Source organism: Neofelis nebulosa, chromosome 9 (assembly GCF_028018385.1).
Source record: "Neofelis nebulosa isolate mNeoNeb1 chromosome 9, mNeoNeb1.pri, whole genome shotgun sequence".
NCBI lineage: Eukaryota > Metazoa > Chordata > Mammalia > Carnivora > Felidae > Neofelis > Neofelis nebulosa.
This window is the reverse complement of record NC_080790.1, coordinates 19685033-19709751: the sequence shown is the minus strand read 5'-3', so window position 1 is coordinate 19709751 and position 24719 is coordinate 19685033. Positions and strand designations below refer to the sequence as shown.

The 24719-nt window shown below is 38.3% G+C and overlaps 1 protein-coding gene across 9 annotated transcripts in view; it reads right to left on the bottom strand.

The window, feature by feature from the left end:
* Nucleotides 1-24719, bottom strand: part of NCOA1 (nuclear receptor coactivator 1) — a 247378-nt gene that overhangs the window by 103519 nt on the left and 119140 nt on the right. For 8 of the 9 annotated variants that reach the window (XM_058682688.1, XM_058682687.1, XM_058682686.1 and 5 more), the window contains one exon: nucleotides 936-1088. The exons of the other annotated variant lie outside the window; for it this stretch is intronic. The gene's annotated coding sequence lies outside the window, so the exon portion shown is untranslated. The remainder of the gene's footprint in view (nucleotides 1-935; nucleotides 1089-24719) is intronic. 9 annotated transcript variants of the gene reach the window in all.

Here is a 24719-nt window from a genome sequence, read left to right as displayed (position 1 = left end):
AAGCATCCGACTTCAGCCAGGTCACGATCTCGCGGTCCGTGAGTTCGAGCCCCGCGTCGGGCTCTGGGCTGATGGCTCGGAGCCTGGAGCCTGTTTCCGATTCTGTGTCTCCCTCTCTCTCTGCCCCTCCCCCGTTCATGCTCTGTCTCTCTCTGTCCCAAAAATAAATAAAAAACGTTGAAAAAAAAATTAAAAAAAAAAAATAAAAGTGAGTAGGTGGGTGTGCAGCTGGGACAAGGATGAGGGAAGCTCCTGGGGTGCTAATACTGTTTTACTTCTTAACCTGTTTAACAAATATGTTTGGCACATGATAATTCAGGAGTTCTACACTTAAAATCTGTAACTTTTATCTGTATAGTGCTATAATTCAATTAAAAAATCTATTAATTTTAAAAAGCCTCCTGCCAAAAGTCCACTTACTAATCTATCATTTTCTGATTAATCTTCAGCTTTTTACCTACTGTCTTGGCTTAGTGCATGTTTATCCTTCTAACATAGGCTTCTATGATCATTGTCATCTTTGTGGACACACAAGAACTATTCCCTCAGGGAGCTCACAAACTCTTCGAAATCAGCTATGTAAAAATGCCCAAATGTAAAAAAAATGGGCACCAAATATAGACTGAATGACTGCACACATGTTAGAAATATACAGACCAAACCTAGGGATGGTTCAGTATAGTTTTTCTGCTTGCCATTTTTAATTCAATGAGGAGGTTCTCACTGTAAAATATTCATATGAACCCTATATTCATTTCAATGTGCATTAAAGTGATTCATAAAGTGTAATCTAGAACATTTTCATTTAGGAATGTCAGCAGATGTTTTATAATAACTTTGAAACTTTTAAATCAAAAACATATTTCCATCAGTAATCATTTTCCCTTCATACTTTTGTATAAACAAAGCTCTTTAAAAACAGTTACAACCCCCACCTGGGAGACTTCTTTGTTCATAATGAGTCCTCAAAACAGATATGGTCAAATCTAGCACTCCGGAGGGTAGCTTACAGGGAAGTGGGGTAGCGATGCATCCAGAGATGGCTCTAGTTTCTTCACTCCCACCTCATTTAAGGCCAATTATGCAAACTAAAAGGAGAAGAAAAAAATAAAAGCAGAAGGGAGGTTAGATTCTTGTTTTTGTTGTTTTAGTCTCTAAGAAATGACAAAGGTCACAAATGCCGCATAAAGAAAGAAAATACAACTTTTAAAGCCAAATGGAAAAATATTTCCAAAAGACAATGGATGAAGATCTGATTTTACAGCTGAAGTCCTTTCTGGTGATTAAATATGTATTCCTATCTAAGGCTGCTGCTTAGGTAATACATAATTACATTCTGTCCTTAATCTTCTGAAAGTCATTTATATGTCTTTAAAAATTTTTTTTCTGGCTGCATTTGCATGTTTCTTCTTCTTCTTCTTTTTTTTTTTTCAACGTTTTTTATTTATTTTTGGGACAGAGAGAGACAGAGCATGAACGGGGGAGGGGCAGAGAGAGAGGGAGACACAGAATCCGAAACAGGCTCCAGGCTCCGAGCCGTCAGCCCAGAGCCCGACGCGGGGCTCGAACTCACGGACCGCGAGATCGTGACCTGGCTGAAGTCGGACGCTTAACCGACTGCGCCACCCAGGCGCCCCTGTTTATTCTTCTTTTTAATTAAAATACTGATTGTTCATATTTTCAGTTTTCATTGAATACTTTCTTTGATTTCTGTAATACTTCTAACTATGCATTAAAGTTACTATGATATTTTTACTTTTGAATTTTTTAAAATGTTTACTTATTTACTTTTGAGAGAAAGAGAGTGAGCAGGGGAGAAGCAGAGAGAAAAGGAGAATCCCAGGCAGGCTCTGTCAGTACAGAGCTCCATGCAGGACTTGAACCCACGAACTGTAAGATCATGACCGGAGCCGAAATCAAGAGTTGGAGGCTTAATTGACTGAGCCACCCAGGCACCCCACTTTCAAATTTTTCACTGAAAAACTTTATAAACTTTTTAAATAAAGTTCATTCACTTTTTGAGAGAGAGAGAGAGAGAGAGAGAGAGAAAGCCAGCCAGACAGAGCATGAGTGGGGGATGCGTAGAGAGCAAGGGAGACACAGAACTCAAGCAGGCTCCACGCTGTCAACACAGAACTGAACGCAGGGCTCAAATTCATGAACCGTGAGATCGTGACCTGAGCAGAATCAGATGATCAACCAACTGGGCCACCCAGGTGCCCCTTTACAAACTTTTTATATTCGTAATACTTAAAAATAAAATTCGTTGAGCTTTGGTTCCAGTAATAATGGACTATCTCATATTGGACTAATTTGCCCTTAGATAACAATTATTAACTCTGGACAAAATATTAAAATAACTGTTCAAGGGCTCCTGGGTGACTCAGTTGGTTAAGCCACTGACTTCAGCTCAGGTCACCATCTCAAGGTTCGTGAGTTTGAGCCCCCACCCCCTCTCCCCACCCCTCCAATCAGGCTCTGTGCTGACAGCTCAGAGCCTGGAGTCTGCTTCAGATTGTGTCTCCCTCTGTCTCTGCCCCTCCCCCATTCACGGTCTCTCGCTCTCGCTCTCAAAAATAAACATTTAAAAATTTTTTAAAAAGTTAAAAGTAACTGTTTAAAGATACTGAAAGTGACCAACAGCCAGCAGAAACGTAGGGGATTTGATTATTAAAAGAAAGGAACCATACTGAGATGAGATGTATTCGTACAACTCTACCTTAAGAGAACTCTTCCCAGTGTATCCCCCGTAAGTACTGGGAGGCTAGGGCTAAAGAAGAAAACCACAGTCTCATTGGCATCTAAGAGCTGACAGAAAGCTGACGATAGGAGGGGAAAATCATGGTAGGAAGGGTAGTACAGTACAGGGTAGGGGGAGCTTAAATCTGTCCACAAATGCTCAAATCTTTGGCTGGTCCCTGAACTGCTCATGCACTGGGAGACTCCAAATAGCCCAACAGAAGGCAACAGCTGGAAGACTAAAAAGCTGAACAGAGATTTCGGCTTCCTACCACAGGAAAGACACAGTTTGGATTTTGAATCCTGCCAAGTTAAAAGGGCCTGGTGAACACAACTGACTTCTCACAGAAAGCACAGAAGGGCCACATCTCAGGGTAAAGACTATATTCCAGGAATAAGGATTCTCCTAAGGCTAAGGGCAAAACTGAAATAACATCTGGTGTGACAAAGTATAAAAACCAAACCTCTATAATTTCAAGGTGATCCGTCAGTAATATATTTTTAATTTTATTTTGAAATCCTTAGAGCCTCTCATCTTCACAAGAAGTAGTAAAAGTGGTACAGAGCGATCCCATGTACTCACCGCTCACCTACCCCGATGGTGACAACTTACATAATTGCAGTGTATTATCATAAGCTGAGAAACTGATTGGCACAATACAATTATGTAGACTATAGACTTTACTTGGATTTTGCCATTTTTTTCATGCAATCATAGTTTGTTTTTTGTATATCTTTGTTTGTAATTCTATGGCATTTTAGGACATGTACAGATCCATACACCATACCACAACTTAGATTCCCTTTTGCTGTTTATAATCACACCCTCCTCCCTTTCCTTAATTGCTGGTAACCATTTATCTGTCCTCTATTTCTATAATTTTTTCACTTTGAGAATCTTACAAAAATTGAATCAGACAGTATGGAAACATTTTAGATTGGCTTGTTTTCTTTTTACTCAGCATAATACCCATGAAATCCATCCAATTTGTTGAATATATCAATAGTTTGTTCCTTTTCATTGCTCCGCGGTATGGAGATACAGTTTTTTGTTTGTTTGTTTTTTTCCCACCTGTCGAAGTACAAATGGGATGTATTCTTTTGGGGGTAATTATAAATAAAGTTGCTATAAATATTTGTGCACAGGTTTCTGTGTGAACGTAAGTTTTCATTTCTCTAGGATAAATACCCAGAAATGCAATTGCTGGGTTATATGGTAAGTGTATTTTTACAAGCTAGTTATCTGGAACAAAAATCAATACGCTTAAAAAAAAAAAATCTACAATACCATCAACAAAATCCAATATACAACAAAAAATTACTAAACATGCAAAAAAGATAAAAACTGTAACTCAAGAACAGGAGGAAAACCTATTACAAGATGATCTAGACGTTGGAATTAACTGGCAAGGATGCTCAAGCCGTTAACACAAGTATATTCAACATGTTATAATGAGTGAACAGATAAGAAATATTGACAGCAAATGGAAACAGAAAGAAATGAAACTTCAAAAACTAGGCGGTTAAATATCAAAACTTAAAAATTCACTGGATAGGCTGAATCTATTATTAGTTAATAGATTTGAGATGGCACAAAAACAAGTTAGTGAACTTCAAGTCAAAACAATACTCAAGCCAAAGATTAGACAATTCAAAAAAATTAAAACCAACAGTTTAAAGGATAAAAAAAAATCATTTATGCTTTTAGCAAGATTGCTCAAGAAAAACAAAAGGCAACACAAATTACTGATATCAGAAATAGAAGGAGAAATATCACTTCATATCCTACAAATACAATGTTCACATAATGCAAATCAATTCAGTAACTGAGATAAAATGAAAAATCCCTTAAAATTACTCCAACTATAAAAATAAATAGAAACCCATCTACTAAAGAAAACATTTCATAATTAAAACACAACAAAAACAAAACAAAAAACCACAAAAATCAAAACAAAACTCTAGGCCCAAATGGCTTCACTGGTGGGTTCTAGCAACCATTTAAGGAAGTAATAACCATCTTACATACTTTCTAGAAAACAGAAGAGAGATACTCCCTAACTTGTCTTATTTAAAAAAAAATTTTTTTTAAGTTTTTATTTATTTTGAGAGAGAGAGAGAGAGAGAGAGAGAGAGAGAGAGAGAGAGAGAATGGGCAGGCGAGGGGCAGAGAGAGAGGGAGGGAGAGAGAGAATACCAAGCAAGCTCTGCACTGTCAGCACAGAGCCCAATACAGGGCTCGAACTCACAAACCATGATCATGACCTGAGCCGAAACCAAGAGTCAGATGCTCAACCGACTGAGCCACCCACCCAGGCACCCCTCCCTTTATTAAATAAGCAAATCCCGAATACCAAAACTTGACAAAGATATTACCAGGAAAGAAAATCAGCCTCATGAATACAGATGCAAAACAACAAATTGAATCCAACAATATATAAGAAGGGTAATATACTATGATCATGTGGTTTATCCAAGAAATGTTTCAAATTAAATACCAATCAATGTAACTTATATTACCAGAATAAAAAGCATATAACCATTTGAACAGATACAGAAAAAAAATCTGAGAAAATTCAGCACCATTCATGACAAAATTCTCAGCAAACTAAGAATTAAACGTAACTCCCTTCAATCTGATAAATAGGATGAGTGGAAAACTACATCTAGTATTTTATATAATGGTGAAATATTAGGAGTTCTCCTAATATTGCGAATAAGGCAAGAATGTTCACTCTAGCCACTTTGTTTTATTTTTAAAGATTTTAAGTGACTCTACACCTAACATGGGGGCCTAAACCCACAACCCCAAGATCAAGAGTCCCACACTTTGGGTGCCTGACGGGGCTCAGCTGGTTAAGCATTTGACTCTTGATTTCAGCTCAGGTCATAATCCCATGGTTTGTGAGATCAAGCCCTGTGTTGGGCTCTGTGATGACAGCATGGAGCCTGCTTGGGATTCTCTCTCCCTCTCTCCCTCTCCCCCTCTGCCCTTCCCCAGCTCTGTCTCAAAATAAATAAATAAACGTTTTTTAAAAAAAAAAAAGAGTCCCACACTTTACCAACTGAGCCAGCCAGGTGCCCCATAGCCACTTCATTATTGTAACGGGTGTACTGAAGGACCTACTCAGCACAATAAGTCAAGAAAAAGAAATAAAAGGAAATTTAAAGAGAGAGAACTAAAATTGTCTTTATTCACTTAAAAATTATTTTTTGGTGCCTAACTCTAAGGAATCTCAAAAATAATTACTAGAATTAATAAGTGATTTGGCAAAGTTGTAGGATACAAGATGAGTATACCAAATCAACTTCCATACAACCACAATTGCAAAATAAAATGCAAAACAAATTCATAATAGCATCAAAAAAACATAAAATACTTAGGAAATAATTTAACAAAAGATATGCAAGACCTATATACTTAAATTTTATAACACTGTTGAAACTAAAAAAGACCAAGAAAAAAAAAGAGGGATTGAATATTTTCATGGGTTCACCAAAATATAATTGTCCCCCCAAATTAATTCATACATTCAAAATTATTACTTTGTGTACATCTAGTACATTGTTATACTATCAATAAATACAAGTCTATTTTTTCTTTTGTTTTACATTTGTAATAGTTTTTTTTAATGCTTGTTTTGGGCTTTTTCTTTTTATATAAAAACTGTATTTTCTCTAAATCATGATTTCCCCTAATGCTGAATTCCATATTAAAGTGTAATGTTTAATGTTAGAAAACTGGGTTATCCTATCACCTGGATTCAAAAGTGCTTAGCCCTTATAGTCCCTCTAAATTAAATTAAGTGTTTTTTATATTTTCAAGATTTTTTTTCTTCTGTTGATTTAAATCCACAATTCAAAAACTCAAAGAAACTTGAATTAGTTGTTCATACTGACTTGCAGTTAAATATATTAAATAAAAGGATTTACAGTTAGAGTAGCTCAATTTACATTGTATTTAGTTGAATTTTTCTCACTTTATATGTCTAGCTTATTTGCATTTGTAATAAACAGTGCTCTAGAACATTTTCTTGAATGAAACAATTCATTTCAGTCCTCCTGATACTATTTTGTGTGTTCTTTCATTTGTGAAGCATTTTATCTTTTAGTTTTCCCTCGGTAAATCTGTGTAAGAATTGTTAAGTAGTAACTGACGAGTGGCAAAGATGGCATTGTTCATCTAGTCATCCATATGCTTAGGTTCTGTCATTATTTGGCTTCCAAGGAAGAGCAACTCTCCAAATCACTTACATACTTAATCCTGCAGGTATCATCTTTGCCAAATAATGCCACACTCTTCTATAAAACCTGAGAGTTTTTACAGGTACTACTTCAAAACCAAGCAGTAGGGGCGCCTGGGTGGCGCAGTCGGTTAAGCGTCCGACTTCAGCCAGGTCACGATCTCGCGGTCCGTGAGTTCGAGCCCCGCGTCAGGCTCTGGGCTGATGGCTCGGAGCCTGGAGCCTGTTTCCGATTCTGTGTCTCCCTCTCTCTCTGCCCCTCCCCCGTTCATGCTCTGTCTCTCTCTGTCCAAAAATAAATAAAAAACGTTGGAAAAAAAAAAAAAAAAAAACCAAGCAGTAACTGAAGCCAGATGGATCCTGCTAATGATTTAGAGTCCTAATGGATTCGTGGTCAACCATGTAAGGAAATGTGAGAACAATGCTAAGGGGAGTGGCTGAGTATAGTCATTTAAAACCTGCATGAAAAATGGAAAAGCACAAGATAAATCCATATTCCAAAAAAATATGTACAGGGGTGCCTGGGTGGCTCCATTGGTTAAGCATCCAACTCTTGATTTCAGCTCAGGTCATAATCTCACAGTTCGTGAGTTTGAGCCCTGCATCTGGCTCTGCACCCAGAGAGCAGAGTCAGCTTGGAGTTCTCGCTCTCTCTCTCTGTCTCTCTCTCTCTCCCCCCCCTCCCCCTCTCCCTGTCTCTCCCTTACTCATGGCTCTCTGAGTCTCTCTCTCTCTCTCTCTCTCTCTCAAAATAAATAAATAAAAGATAATTAAGATAATTTAAAAAAATAAACAATTAAAAAAATACGTACACAAAAAGATATGTACACAATGATAAATTACTAATACGGAACTAGGAGATAGGTGACACAGAGAACCTAAGAAGACAGGAGGAATGTCCGTAAGTACTAAGAAAAAGATGTTTGATTATTATTGTGAAATAATATTTCACTTTGAGTTGTCTTAAAATGCATCTCTCCAGTGATTTTTTTTTCATTTACTTTAATTTAAATTCCAGTATAGTTAACATACCGTGTTATGTTGCAGGGGTACAATATAGTGATTCAAATATTCTATACTTCAGTGATTGTTATGTATTTATCTGTACTATCTGGAGCTCAACATTTTAAGACTTTCCTCACCACCCCTCCCCCAGTCCAGAGGAATCGAAAGTAGGAGATCTGATATGGATACTACAAACTCCTACTGGAACATCATGATTACTGAGCATGTCTGAAGGCTTTCAATTTCAGGTTCCAATTTTCCCTTCCCAGGTAAGGCTTTTCTGTCATCTTTATCTGCTTCCAATGCTGGATTCTGGCACAAGTTCTGGCTAACACGGCACCTCAATTCCTTTATTTTATTTAATTATTAATTTAATTTCTTAAATTCAATCTGATTTAAAAATCAAATGAGGAAGCCAGGTGATAGAAGAGCACATATTATACCCCTAACACATAGAGTAAAAAGGAAGCCTATTAATCATTCTCCCTTTGTTATTCTGGAATCAGGCAGAGGTACAGAGCCAGAAATTAAAAACATAGAGATAAATATTATAAGTATCTATGGATTTATCCCAGAATTAACAACAGTAAACATTTTTTATATTTTGTCTTTTTTAAGAAATGAAGCACTACCAATAAATCCAAAGTCCCCACACTTACATAGAGTCCACTCTGTTCATTCCCCTCCCTTTCATAGAACCATTATCATGAATTTAATACATCTCTTTCTGGATATGTATATGTGCGTGTACCCATACACAACATACACTGATGTTTTATGTTTTAAAATATACATTTTTTTATTGTATACAACACATATTATGCATTTTCTTGATTTTATGCATTACGTTTTGGAGCTCTATCCTTGCTGAGGCATACATGCGTGTGTGTTTCATTCATACAAATATATGAATATACCTCACCTTAGCCATTCTTGTATTTAAGTGGTCTGTAAATTTTCATTTTTTTTTTTTTTTTAATTTTTTTTTTTAAACGTTTTATTTATTTTTGAGACAGAGAGAGACAGAGCATGAACGGGGGAGGGTCAGAGAGGGGGAGACACAGAATCTGAAGTAGGCTCCGGGCTCTGAGCTGTCAGCACAGAGTCCGACGCGGGGCTTGAACTCACGGACCGCGAGATCACGACCTGAGCCGAAGTCGGCCGCTTAACCGACTGAGCCACCCAGGCGCCCCCATTTTTTTTTAATATTAGATAGAGAGAGCATACACATACTCAGATGAGCAGAGGAGGAATAGAGATAGAGGGAGAGAGAATCTCAAGAAGGCTCCACACTATCAGCATACAGCCCAATGTGGGGCTCAATCTCACAAGCTGTGAGATCATGACCTGAGCCAAAATCAAGAGTCGGACGCTAACTGACTGAGCAAGCCAGGGCTCCTGTAAATTTTCATTTTTACAGAGAATACCTCAATGAGTATTCTTGGACATGGCCTCTTATTCATTTTTTCATATGCACAAGTGCAAGAATTTCTAGTGGCAATATCCAGAAGTGCAATTTCTGAATTACAGTAGTTGTATATCTTTCTCTCATCTCACCACTTGTCAAATTGCTTGCCAATATGGCTGTTTCATACTCCCACAAGCAGTGTGTATAAGAGAACCATTTTCCCCATATTCTTTCCAACACCTGATATCATCAGAACTTATTTTTTAACCAGTCTAATGATGAAAGTGGGAATTCATTTCAGTCTGAATTTCCTTGACTATTATGGAGACTGAACATTTTAGCTGACTATGTGGCTATCCCATGTGGTATCCAATACCAGTTGAACTGAGTACACAACTGGCACTTTTCTTCCTTTATGCTGGGTACACAATTGGCACTTTCAGTTCTGAGAAATTTTCTTGGATTATATTCTTTTTTCCCCCCTAATTTATTCTGTTCTCTTTTTTAGAACTCCTAACACTAGGAAGTTGACCCTCCTACATTCATCTTCTTATTTATTCAATCTTCTGTTTATCATTTCTTTGCCTTTTTGCTCTACTCCTAAAAAATTCTCAATTTATTATCTAATAATTCTACTGAGTTTTTCTATTCTGCCACATATTCTTAATTTATAAGAATTCTTTGTTTTCTGAATGTTCTTTTTAAAATATCGTATTCTTGCTTTACGGATGTAGCATCCCATCTTTCTGAAGATATTTCATACACACATATGGTATATGTAGATGTGTGTGTGTGTGTGTGTGTGTGTGTGTGTGTGCATATACATAAAATTTTCCCGGCTGTACAGTCTGTTTTCAGCAAGTTGTTTTGTATTCTTGATTTGTTTATTTTGGTTTGTTATTCATAGTAGATGCTTTCCTTAGATGTTTGATGGAGTTTAGACCTTTGGAAATAAAAGGTTTATTTAAAGCTCTAAGTACCGGGGGCTACTGACTGTAACCTTCAATATAGGGCAACTTGGGCAGGCTCTTCATTAGGTCACAGATATTGATGTGAGAAACCTGGTTCCCATTATCTATCACTTATTTACTTATCTGCTCAACACCTGTGTATACATAAAGTAGCTTCAGAATTGTTAACCTGTACCCCTACAAAAAACAAATTTACCAGAGTACAGTATTTATGTAAAGTCCTTTTTGCCTTTAGTTTTTTTCTTAATGGGCTAGTCAGATTTTTCATAGAAGATTCTTCTTTCTTCCTGCCTAGAGGAAAAAGGCCTCAGTTGGGAAGCCAATAATAGAGAAGAGGGCAGGGGCTCTCATCATTGAAAATGCCAATGCTCCCTCCACCTTCAATGTGCCTGTTGTCCATTAGGCCAGTAGCCAGCCCTCTTTCTTCAGCCAGAGAATATACTTCAAATTGCCCACTGTCAAGATGAGAGCAGTGCATTAGAACAGTGGCAAAAAGTGAAGAAAATCCAGGCATTTAAGTGTTTCTTAAACATCTTTCAAACAATCCTCCTTATTTTAGTCCCCTAGATTCATCTTCTTCACCTTCTTGCCCTCCTTCCCCTTGCCCTTTCAGAGTTACACAATACTACCACTGTGTGGGCCCTTTGGAGATTCACCAGTACAAATTCCATTAGTCCTTAGCTTTCTCCATGTAAAACTAGGCTTTCCTAGGTTTAATAAGATTGCTACCACTCTTCTAGCTGTGTTTCAGCCTTGAAAATTTTGCCCTATTTTTCTCCAATTCTTCGTCTGGATTTATGACTAAAAACAACCCAACAACAACCTTTATTGACTTTGTTTTCGTTGTTGTTTAACTTAACTGTGGTTTGGGGAGGGAACAATATTAACTGTGTCCTCAACCTACCACCTTTACCTGGAATCAAATACTATGTTATTATTGGTAATATTTTATTTGTTTATTTTTAATCTTCCTATTATTTCATAATCTTTTTCTTTAAGAGAGAGACAGCATGCCTGAGAGGGAGAGGCGTGGGAGGGGGAGGGAGAGAGAGAGACAGAGAGACAGAGAGAGAGACAGAGAGAGAGAATCTTAAGCAGGTTGCATGCTTAGTGTGGAGCCCAACATGGGGCTCAATCCCACCGTCCTGGGATCATGACCTGAGCCGAAATTGAGAGTTGGACACTCAACCAACTGACCCACCCCATAATCTTTCTTTAAAAATGTTTTTTTATTTATTTCGAGAGGGAGAGAGAGAGCATGTATGTGCATACAAGTCAGGGAGAGGTAAAGACAGAGAGGGAGAGGGAGAATCCGAAGCAGGCTTCCCACTGTCAGCACAGAGCCCAACAAGGAGCTCAATCTTATGAAGCCCAAGAGCATGACCTGAACTGAAATCAAAAGTTGGACTCGGGGCGCCTGGGTGGCTCAGTCGGTTGAGCGTCCGACTTCAGCTCAGGTCATGATCTCATGGTCCGTGAGTTCCAGCCCCGCGTCGGGCTCTGGGCTGATGGCTCGGAGCCTGGAGCCTGTTTCAGATTCTGTGTCTCCCTCTCTCTCTGACCCTCCCCCGTTCATGCTCTGTCTCTGACTCAAAAATAAATAAACGTTAAAAAAATTAAAAAAAAAAAAAAAAAGTTGGACTCAACCGACTGAGCAACCCAGGCACCCCACCCATAATTTTTTAAAGTTTTGCTTCGTGTATGTTATTAACACCTCAATCTTTTTAACAATTTTAAAACTCACCATCCTGACATTCTCAAGAGCCAATCATCCGTTAAAGCTGCTCAATAACAGAATGAAGTATATGACAGAAGAGCACTAACAACAGGCAGTAAGGCCTCTGCAACGGTTAATTAGGAAAGATTTAAAAAGTACCGGTTCTAGATCATATATACATTAGCTCTTCATGCACATTATTTGCTACCATGGAGTCTGATTTTGGAAAAGCAGGAAAAAACCCATCTTCTATCAGCAACTGTCACCTTATGACCTCATGAGATGAGGATCAAAAGAAGCTGTGGTCTACTGTTCTTTTCTCTGTGAGAAAGTAAAAGAAACTTTCAAATCTCTAAGGGCAGTAGATTCTCTCCCCCATGCCCACATACAACAACTGTGAAGTGTGATGAAAGTAACTTGTTACCAGTAACACTTACAATTACAATATTTATATATTAATTACTTTGAAAAAATTAGTGCAGATCCAAGGTTATCTTTATTACAACATGACTTTAACTCTTCTACTTTATGATGTACTTTTTGATGAGGAGAAAGAGGGGTAATGTTAGCCAAAGTCCCAGTGTGATGGGACTAGCTGAGGTTACCTATGCTGCCATCCAGTAGTGGGTTATTATAAATAAACCATTAACACTAGTGGCAATTCTAAATTACTTTGGGTACATGGAGTTAAGATTCCATAGTAACTTCTCTGTTCTTATTAATTCCACCCCAAATAAAATTTAAGAAACAAGGCAGCACGTAAAAATTTGTGTGAAATAGGTTTTTCTTAAGAGAGACTATAAGATTTCACAAAAGAATTAAGAACAATGCTACCAACTCTCTTCTTACTGATGGTATAAGAGTCATGCTCTCCAAATCAAAGACAAAAATAATTTAAATGAAATTTGAAATCAAGCCATCATATTAATGTTAAAAACATAGTTTAAGAATGGGTGTAAAGTTTATTTAACTTCTCCATAGTATCTATTTTCTTTTTTTTAATTTATTTATTCTGAGAGAGAGAGAGAGCACAGGCGGGATAGGGGCAGAGACACAGAGAATCCCAAGCAGCCTCTGTGCTGTCAGCACACAGGCTGACACAGCGGGCGATCCCACAAAACATGAGATCATGACCTGAGCCGAAACCAAGAGATGGATGTTTAACCGACTGAGGCACCCAGGTGCTCCTCTTCTTTGCTTTTTCTTATTAACACAATCTGTGAAGAGGAGGCCCACCAAAAATGAAGACTTTAAAGATGAAACTGTTTATTTTTAAAGTTTTTACATTTTTTTTTTTAACATTTATTTATTATTGAGAGACAGAGAGACACAGAGCGTGAGCAGGGGAGGCTCCGGGCTGAAGTAGGCTCCAGGCTCTGAGCTGTCAGCACAGAGCCTGACGTGGGGCTCAAACTCACAAACTGCGAGATCATGACCCGAGCCAAAGTAGGTCGCTTAACCAACTGAGCCACCCAGGCGCCCCTATTTTTAAAAATTTTTTAAACGTTTATTTCTTTTTGAGAGAGAGAGACTCGCGCGCGCGCATCAGCGGGGGAGGGGCAGAGAGAGAGGGAGACACACAATCTGAAGCGGGCTCTAGGCTCTGAGCATCAGCACAGAGCCCGACGTGGGGCTCAAACTCACGAGTGGTGAAATCATGACCTGAGCTGAAACCAAGAGTTGGAAGAGTTGACGCTTAACCGACTGGGCCATCTAGGTGCCCTTTTTAAAAAATTTTTTTTAAAGTTTTGTTTATTTTTGAGAGAGAGAGAGAGAGAGAGACAGAGAGAGAGACAGAGAGAGAGACAGGGAGGGAGAGTCAGCAGGGGAGAAACTTTATTTTTTTAATAGAATGGCCATATTTACTTATTTTTCCTTATTAATCTTTGATTTTTAGAAGGCTGATTTCATTGCTCTTATGATTACAATGCTTTTATGAAATGCTTTTATGAAAACCTTGCAATCTCATTTCATTGCTCTTATGATTACAATGCTTTTATGAAATGCTTTTATGAAAACCTTGCAATCTCCAGAAAAAAAAACAACAACATTTCTTCACACAACTTTTGGATGCCTTTAAAAATTTGGGTTGGGGCGCCTGGGTGGCTCAGTCGGTTAAGCGTCCGACTTCAGCTCAGGTCATGATCTCACGGTCCGTGAGTTTGAGCCCCGCATCGGGCTCTGGGCTGATGGCCCGGAGCCTGGAGCCTGCTTCCGATTCTGTGACCCCCTCTCTCTCTGCTCCTCCCTCGTTCATGCTCTGTCTCTCTCTGTCTCAAAAATAAATAAACGTTAAAAAAAAAAATTAAAAAAAAATTTTGGGTAAATTCATGGATTCTGTTACAAAATATTGTATTATGTTGGAAAGATTGGAAAACTGTTGCTCCATGGTAAAAGCAAGAGCTCCAAGGGGACTCCAGCTGGGAATTAAATCTTGGTAAGTGGCAAGAATTCTATGAGTGGGCTAGCATTAAAGAGAACTGTGACCCCAAGGAAATTCTCTATATAAATGGACAAGACATATGAAGAAGAAAAAGATATAGACAAGAAGAAAGATATTCATGCCAGCATTGTTCATGAAAGCAAAAAATGGTAAGAACCCAAATGCCCATCAATAATAGAATGGATTAGTGAACTCTAGTACATTGATGGAATAAAACCTCGCATCCATGAAACAAACTAACTGAGCTTTAGCTATCCACATCTGCCTATAGGCAACCACATTCCCTTCTTAGAACTGAGGTATATTGCGTTTTGATTAAAAGTATGGATTCTGGAGCTCAACTCCACCAACATTAGCTTTCTGACCTTCACCTTGCTATGCCTCGGTTTCCTGCTCTACAAAAAAGTAGAATAATACTTGTACTTACTCAAAAGTTGTTAGGAGAGTAAACGCTTAATATTTTTAAGTTATTTAAAATAATGTCTGGCACACAGTTACTGCAAAGTGATTAACAGATCATAGCCAATGAAGCTTAATATCTTTTCTACTTGGTAGTCACTTATCTAATAAACAATGGCAGCCATCATGTTTTCCCTTGCTTTTTTCCAGACTTCGGTATCATACAATTCTTTAATTATTTGTTTTAGTAATACATATTCAGGAAATGTTATATATCTCCACATGGCTTTTTTGTTTTCAGTTCTTATTCGGCTTCCAGGGAGATACTGATGCTTACATTCTAGGTTCTAAAGATAAGATGAAATTTAAACAGTACAGTAAAAAGTCAAAGTACTTCATTGTATCTCCATTTCTGTTTCTTACCCTCCCTTTTTTGAAAAAGGCAGATTATAACCTAAAAACCAAAACTGTATGTTTAACTGCCCACGTATCAATTACTAAATCTAAAATATTAATGACTCTTACATTCACCATTACATTTACATTAAAAGGACAAAACACTAAAAAAGCCTAGGCTACTGGATTTCAAAACTAATTCTGGTATAGTATAAACACATCAATTCTGGACACAAGTTATTCTCAAAAGAATGCTTCTCCTATTTGCATGCTCTATTTTAAGCTCCACACCTGCAAGCATCTGCCTATTTATTAAGAAGTTCCAAACTAAACTCTATATTCCTTTGCCTTGGCTATTCCATCTCCAAAAGAAAAAAGAAGAAGAAGAAAGAAAGGTACCTTCACACTCACTCAATTGCTGCCACCAGAAACCCAGACATCACCTGTGAAATCTTTTCCATTGTCACACCCTAGATTATATTCAATCCCCGAGCCCCATTGAGCCTATTTCAAAAATAAGCCATCGTCCACATACACACAAATCTGATATCCTATTCTTGCTTACACCCTTTCCATGAGGTTTCATCTCACTTAAGAATAAAATCCCAAACCGCTGACGTAGCCACTCTCCCCACAGTATGCTATGTGTTAGTAGCATTGCTACCTCCTCAGTCCCTGCCCAGTCCCCAGGCTTTCTGCCCCATCGAAGGCCTTCACTACAATATATTCCTTGTTGCAAATCTTATTTTCTTCACCTGCCCAATTTCTATCCCCTGTTGATGCTTCAGCTAAAACTCTACTTCTCTTCCCTCAGGAATCTAAACCAGCCCTCCCTTCACCTATTGTGATGAGCACTGGGTGTTGTATGTGAGTGATGGATCTAAATTCTACACCTGAAACTAATATCCCACTGCATGTTTAATTTAATAAAAACTTGAAAAAGAAAAAGAAAATAAAAAATAAATCAGCCCTCCCTTACACCTTCATAGCACTTTCTACTATTCCTTCTTAGCATTTTTCCAAACATATTAACACACTTATGTGTGTGATTATGTGATTATTACCTATCTCCCTCACTAGACTATAAGCTCTTAGATGGATTTTTTTTAATGTTTATTTTTGAGAGAGAGAGAGACACAGTGCAAAGAGGGGAGGGACAGAGAGAGGGAGACAGAGGATCCGAAGCAGGCTCCAGGATCTGAGCTGTCAGCACAGAGCCAGAAGTGGGGCTCGAACCCACAAACCATGGGATCATGACCTGAGCCAAAGTGGGATGCATAACTGACTGAGCCACCCAAGCGCCCCGCAGATAGATGTTTTTTAACTGGCACAGAGTAGGTACATATTTTAAAAGGTTAATTTATGGAATTAATGAACTTATTCCAATTCAACAATGGTAATGCAGTTAAAAGCTCAAAGAGAATGAGGACTATTAAACTTGTCAAAGGACATTACATGCTTCTAAACAAATCCAAGAGTAGTATCAATGGCCTGGGAGGAAGGCACACTATAACGTAAGGGATTAGGCACAGGTTTGGAGGTGAGAACACATGGAGAAAAGCAAGCTGAAAGTAGTAAACCTGCTGGACTCATCTCTACTAATCGGAGAAAGCCCATTTCTGTGGCATCATTCTGCAATATACTTTATCTCTCTGTTTTTGCTACCAGGCGAGAGAAAACACCAGGATGTTGGAGAGAGTCCATATTCAAAGAGCTAAAAATGAAATGTAACACCTAAACTACAGTAAGTGTTCTTTCTTAAAGAGCAACTTTACTGAATTGGAAGGCAGCTGTTGAGGACTATGAAAACCGAGCTGTTCTAAATCTCCAAAATGCTCTGGCGGGATGCTCACATAGGATTTTAATTCCCAACACAGGTCTTATATGTGCTAGAGGATGGTGTTGTACTAAGATTACATTTTACAAAGCAGAGGTTAGATCCCTGTAGGTAACAGTAAAACTGGCATATACTTCATCAGATGAGTGTTTGCATTACACATGTTTCTATGTACAGGCTCGGTTTACTCCACACACTGTCAATAGACCTCTCTGTACCTCGTAAGGGTAGCAAAGAATAGATGCTCACTAAAGTAAACTGATAAAAACACTTGTGTCTAGATATTTCTGTTTTAATGATATTTCCAAATTACATATTACCTTTTAAAATAGAGAAATGACCAGCGTATGTGCTTAGAGGTTTTAATAAGAAATTCCTTGTTTGGAATGGTGCTGGGAGAACTGGACAGCAACATGCAGAAGAATGAAACTAGACCACTTTCTCACACCATTCACAAAAATAAACTCAAAATGGATAAAGGACCTGAATGTGAGATAGGAAACCATCAAAAGCCTAGAGGAGAAAGCAGGGAAAGACCTCTCTGACCTCAGCCGTAGCAATTTCTTACTTGACACATCCCCAAAGGCAAGGGAATTAAAAGCAAAAATGAACTATTGGGACCTCATGAAGATAAAAAGCTTCTGCACAGCAAAGGAAACAACCAACAAAACTAAAAGGCAACCAACGGAATGGGAAAAGATATTTGCAAATGACATAGCGGACAAAGGGCTAGTATCCAAAATCTATAAAGAGCTCACCAAACTCCACACCCGAAAAACAAATAATCTAGTGAAGAAATGGGCAGAAAACACGAATAGACACTTCTCTAAAGAAGACATCCAGATGGCCAACAGGCACATGAAAAGGTGCTCAACGTCGCTCCTCATCAGGGAAATACAAATCAAAACCACACTCAGATATCACCTCACGCCAGTCAGAGTGGCCCAAACGAACAAATCAGGAGACTACAGATGCTGGCGAGGATGTGGAGAAACGGGAACCCTCTTGCACTGTTGGTGGGAATGCAAATTGGTGCAGCCACTCTGGAAAACAGTGTGGAGGTTCCTCAAAAAATTAAAAATAGACCTACCCTGGGACCCAGCAGTAGCACTGCTAGGAATTTACCCAAGGGATACAGGAGTACTGATACATAGGGGCACTTGTACCCCAATGTTTATAGCGGCACTCTCAACAATAGCCAAATTGTGGAAAAAGCCCAAATGTCCATCAACTGATGAATGGATAAAGAATTGTGGTTTATATACACAATGGAGTACTATGTGGCAATGAGAAAGAATGAAATATGGCCCTTTGTAGCAACGGGGATGGAACTGGAGAGTGTGATGCTAAGTGAAATAAGCCATACAGAGAAAGACAGATATCATATGGTTTCACTCTTATGTGGATCCTGAGAAACTTAACAGAAACCCATGGGGGAGGGGAAGGAAAAAAAAAAGAGGTTAGAGTGGAAGAGAGCCAAAGCGTAAGAGACTCTTAAAAACTGAGAACAAACTGAGGGTTGATAGGGGGTGGGAGGGAGGAGGGGGTGGGTGATGGGTATTGAGGAGGGCACCTGTTGGGATGAGCACTGGGTGTTGTATGGAAACCAATTTGACAATAAATTTCATATATTAAAAAAATAAATAAAAATAAAAATAAATAAAAATAAAATAATAAAAAAAAGAAATTCCTTGTTTGGGATGCAAACTTAAAATCATGTAATGAGGTGTGCTAATCTACAGTTACATTTTTTAAGTTTATTTATTTGAAACAGAGAGAGTGCTAGTGGGGGAGGGGCAGAAAGAAGGAGACAGAATCCCAAGCAGGCTCCATGCTGCCAGTGTAGAGCCCAACGCAGGGCTTGAGCCACAAAACCATGAGATTGTGACTTGAGCCGAAACCAGGAGTCAGACACTAAACCCACTGAGCCATCCAGGTGCTCCTCTACAGTTACATTTAACTATCACTTTCCCTACGATGGCAGGCACAGTATCTTCAGGTGGAGGTGGAGAGGGGACAATAACTAGGCGCCTAGCATCATGACTTCAAAAAACAGGTAATGCACATTAGTAAGGTATTTTAAAATCAGATTATAAAACATTTTCTTTTTATTATTTCTTTTACTCAGTACACATCATTTCTTTTGTAACAGGCAGAGTGATTCAATGCCCACGTATTTAAGAGCCCAACATGCAGTAAGCATTACAGCAGGGGCTAGGGTGCAGCAGTGAACAAGATGAAGTGCCCATTCTTCGAAGCTCCCATTCTAATGAGAGGAAAAGATCAGTAAATAAAACTGAATAATTTGAGGGAGAGAATTACTAGCGGAGTTACTTTTACACGTTAGGTTGAGTGATTAAGGCCAATTTATATGTCAGGCTAACGTCTGAGCCAAGACCACATATAATAAAAACTTAAACCCAAAATTATTTCAGAAACGAATGATTTCATAGTATAGTTGAAATAAAAACTCAGCAGAAAGAACCTCTGATCCCCTTTCACTAATCCTGAACTTCTCTTTATTACTTATACAATACCCACATTTGTATATCCAGGCAACACCACAATTTAAGGAGCATTTAATGAGAAAACGCTCATCACTATCACTCAAAGTTGCTATGAAATACATCGCTATCACTAGCAATCACACTTTCTTTTTCCCAATTTTCCAGGTTCTTAGAACTGTTTTAACTCAGGCCTCTTGGCATTTCCTATCTTCAAATCATTAAAAACTCCTGCTAATTTCTCTCTTCCATGTGTACCAGATCAGCATCTCGTTCAGTTTTTCAGAATCATCACACTCCATACTGTTAGCAACCCAAGTCTGAGGCAGCTCAGCAGCAGGCTAATCTTACCCCTGCTCTGCCTACACAGTGCTCCTGCTAAACAATTCCCAGACCCCCATGTTCACAGTGTCACACCCCGAGTCAGCACTCAGCAGCGTCTTCCATAGTTTCCACGAAGAACTCTCACTCCTGGTACCTAGCATTCAAGGTCTCCTATTATCCTAGCCTCTGACAGGAGAGCTTAAATACAAGAGGCAAAAAGTGACTAAATTAAATGGAGAAAAACAAATACACATCATAGTTGGAGATTTTTAACATCCCTCTCAGCAACTGATAGAAGAAGCAAGCCCATATATATGTATGTATATGTATGTATGTGTGTGTGTATGTATGTAAGAAAGGAAGGCTTAGAAAATCTCAACAGTACTATGAACTACCTTGACCTAACTGATATTCTTAGAGCGCTACACCCAACAACTACAGAATATGTATTCTTTTTTAAAAAAAATTTTTTTAATGTTTATTTATTTTTGAGAGAGAGAGGCAGAGAGAGGGGGGCACAGAATCTGAAGCAGGCTCCAGGCTCTGAGTTGTCAACACAGAGCCTGACATGGGGCCTGAACTCACAAACCATGAGATCATGGCCTGAGCCCAAGTTGATGTTTAACCAACTGAGCCACCCAGGTGCCCCTATAGAACATGTATTCTTTTCAAGTGCTTGTGGTACCTTCACCAAGAGAGACTGCTGATAAATCAAAATAAATTTACAAGGATTAAGCACATCAGAATGTGTTGTTTGAACACAACTGAAATGTATTAAAAACCAGTAACAATAAGACGTTTAGGGGGGGAAAAACCCATCCCCCAAAGGCTTAAAATGATACTTCTAAATAATCTACAAAGCAAAAAAGTTTTTTAAGCCTCTTATATCCCTACTGTATGATTTCTCTGAATTGTCACCTCTACCTCCTTTTAAGCCTTTGAAAGCTTTTCTCTTACTTGACCTTACAGAATTTGGCTAGGGAGATTTGAGGTGAACCTTGTGCCAATCCTAAAGTCAATATCCTCCCTGAGCTTTCCTGTGCATTGTAAGAAACTGCACTCTACTGGCTGTCCTCAGCTTCTCAATGTCTTTCCAATGTCTAATAAATGTGAACATATCTGCACTGCAGCTCAGTCTTTAGCCCTCTTTTCTTCAATGTCCATGTAAACAGGAACACACACACAAACACACACACACACACATTCATGCACATGTGAACACACGCACACACATATACATTCTCTTTTTCCTTGGATAAGTACCAGTGTTCTTTTTTTTTTTAGTGTTGATTTATTTGGTTTTGAGAGAGAAAATGGGAAAGAGCGCATGAGCAAGGAGGGGGCAGAGAGAGAGAGAGAGAGAGAGAGGGAGACACAGAATCCAAAACAGGCTCCAGGCTCCAAGCTGTCAGCACAGAGCCCGACACGGGGCTTGAACCCACGAACTGTGAGATCATGACCTGAGCCAAAGTTGGACGCTTGACTGACTGAGCCACACAGGTGCCCTAGTACCAGTGTTCTTTGTTCAACTGAATTTAAAAATCTATTGAGTACTTTACATATGATATTTCAATAAGTTCAACCTACTGGGAAAGAGATAAGCATAAAACTAGTTATAAATTTAAGCCAGAAACCAAAAAGGAAACATGGTAATTCTGACCAAAAAAACAGTGAAAAATTCCTAACAATGAAAACAACTTCATAATCCCACCAGTGACCAAGTTAATCCCAGAAAAATGGGCAAAGAACAAAAACAAGTAGTGCACACTAGATGATATAAAACTGGATAATAAAAATGAGAATACACCCAAGCTAATTAATAACTGTCTGGATTAAATTAAAATTAAGGAAAAGTATTTTCTTATCTACCAGACTGGTAAAGCTAAAAGACTGACAAAACCTAGCACTGGTGAGGGTCTAGGGAAATATGCAATGTCCCACATCATTGTTAGGAATGCAAATTGGTACTACCTTTCTGGAGTTACCAAAATAATTAAAATGTACATAAAAAACAATCTACCTTCTAAGAACTTGTCCTCATCATATAATCAAAAATGCATTAAGTGTAGGGCAGCCATTCTCAACTGGGACCTATAGTTCCCTCCAGGGAACATTTAGCAATGTTTATTTTTGCTTGTCACATCTTGGGGGAGGGAATGCTGGTATCTAGTGGGAAAAGGCCAGAGATGCTTCTGAAAATCCTATAATGCACAGGTCAGCCCCCACAACAAAGAATTACCTGACCCAGAATGTCATTAGTGCTCGGAAACGCCAGTATAGGAGGACCAGGAGATTTTACCATTGTAGCTACTTTTCGTCCTCTCCAGAAGGGAAGAAAATTAACGTTTATTTATATCAGACTCTAGTATACTAACTAGCTATGTAACTGGCAGGTGCCGACAATGTGCACTAAAAGGTCCAGCTGCTATATGGCTCTCCTTCTCCTATATTAGTCATCCATTTCGCTAGACAGGTTGATTCAGCTTGACTTCCTAGAAGTGGCTGAGCATTTTCCTCTTACACAGCAGATGGGTCAAAATACATGGGGACTAAAGGTGTCACAAGTACTACCATGCACTTATCATGCTGTGAACAGAACTTGATAGTCAGCTAACAGAGCAAGGTCAAACATTAGATTTCGGGAAATGAGACAAAGGGGTGTATTAATTCCTAACACAGCCTCCTAGGATACAAGAATATAGAGATCAATAACAAATTGGACCCATGAGGAATGCAAATGCATGAGCTTTGCTTAGAAAGTTGCCTTGAACACATACCAAAAAATAAAATCTGAATCTACAGGCGATACCCATGTTCAGGGGTGCTGTAGTTAAAATATTCAAAGGGAAAACAGAAAAATAAAGAGATTTAAATATACCTGGTACATATTTAGGGAACAAAGAAAACCTCAGGAAAGATGAGAACTGAAGTACCACTGTAGCAATTTTCTAAATGTTTCAAATGTCCTATTCCAGGCAAGGGGTCAATGGATAAGTAAACCCTCTGAGTCTCCAAGATTATGGGAGTTACAGTCACACCCCTTTCCACCTCATGAGCAAAGTGCAGTGGATAAAAGAGACAGAGGCTGGGATACTGCAACCAAGAAGTAAGGAAAATTCCTAGCTTAGTTAATCAGATGAAAGATAGTATCAGGAATTCAAAATAGAATTGCTTTTCAAATATCCTGTTATCATCTCTTCCCATCTCTAATCCAAAAAGATATTTTCCCCAGCTAGCCTAAATTTTTCATCACATACATGTAACTCATATACATATGCCTGGAAAGGTCTTGCATATACTAAATTTATAAATCAAATCGCATTCTTTATATGTAAAGCTAAAATACTTCATTCGATGGAATCCTAGTGTGAATCATTCTTTTAAAAATTAATCCCAGCTAAACATCTCTTTTGTAGAAAATCGAATTTTTACATACAGTGAATACATAAAACACTTCAACACACACAAAAAAATAAGAATTAAATTTTCCCGTATTGTTTTCCATATTCCCAGACTCACAAAATTTAATGGTTAATAGTCACTTTATTGTGACATTTGTTGTACATGCTAAACACACCAAACTATATAAAACTTGGCAATAACCATGAAAATAGAAATTCCAATTTAATGCCAGTTTGTTATAGCAAGAAGAACAGAATCTCCCCAAAGACATGCTTTTCTTAAGTCTCAACTTAGGCTGACTTTGATCTTGCTGGGAAGGAATTTAAAGAACTTTATAAAAGGAGAAGAATATTACCTGGAAAAACTGTAAAGAATTTGTAGAGTGGGTATGAGGAAGGATGAGGAGTCTGAAGAGCTGAGAAGGCAGGTTGTTTGGGGAAGAGAAAGTCAAGAAGAGGTAAAGATGTGGCAGCTTAGTAAGAAACAGGAAAGTCTGAGAATGAACAAAGATCTTTAAAGGCAAATTATAGGAAGTATCGATGGATGATACACAATATAAACTACTCCCTTCATTCCAACAAAATCTTTTACGAATAGTGTATGATACTCATCACCAAAAATATAATTTTGGCATTATATTTTATGGTTTTTTGCTTGTTTTCTTGTATGCAAGAAATCCTGAAGAGAGCTTCAAGGACAGAGAATGGTGGTCTAAGGATCAAGACCATTTTGTCCCCCATCCCACAAAAATTACATTATGAAAAAATACAGGTGGTTAAACTGAATTACAGAGTATTCTATTTCCCATTGAAAAACAACTGATTTCTTCAAGTCAACTAACCAGTTGGCAAATTGGTTAATATAAGGTCATAATGAAGCCAAAGTGCATGGGTCTGGATCCCTATGATCCACAAGCTATTCTACTCTTGAGTCCACAGGCTGCATGCCTAGTATCTCGTAAACTACCCTTCAGTGAAGGGTAGACAAGAGAATATGAGAAGCTGAGCAAAAAGTCATCACTGCTACTACTGGCAAGTTTAAAGTACATGTCCCACTGACTTTGAATCTAAGGTCATACCAGTTTGTGGAAAAAGGTCAAGGAATCATCAACAGTTTGGAAAATTATTCTATTCCAGTCTTATGTAGGTTTTTCCAAGAAGGTTCAACATGTAATTTTAAGTCTAAAACAAACCCAAGTAAATACTTTCCAGGAATAAATTAAGGACTACATTCATAAAAGAATTACTGCTTAAGATGCAATTATCTCATTTTAATGATGCTAAATTAAAGCAATTAAACGGCTTAACAGGGGAAAAGTGTCTATGATAGG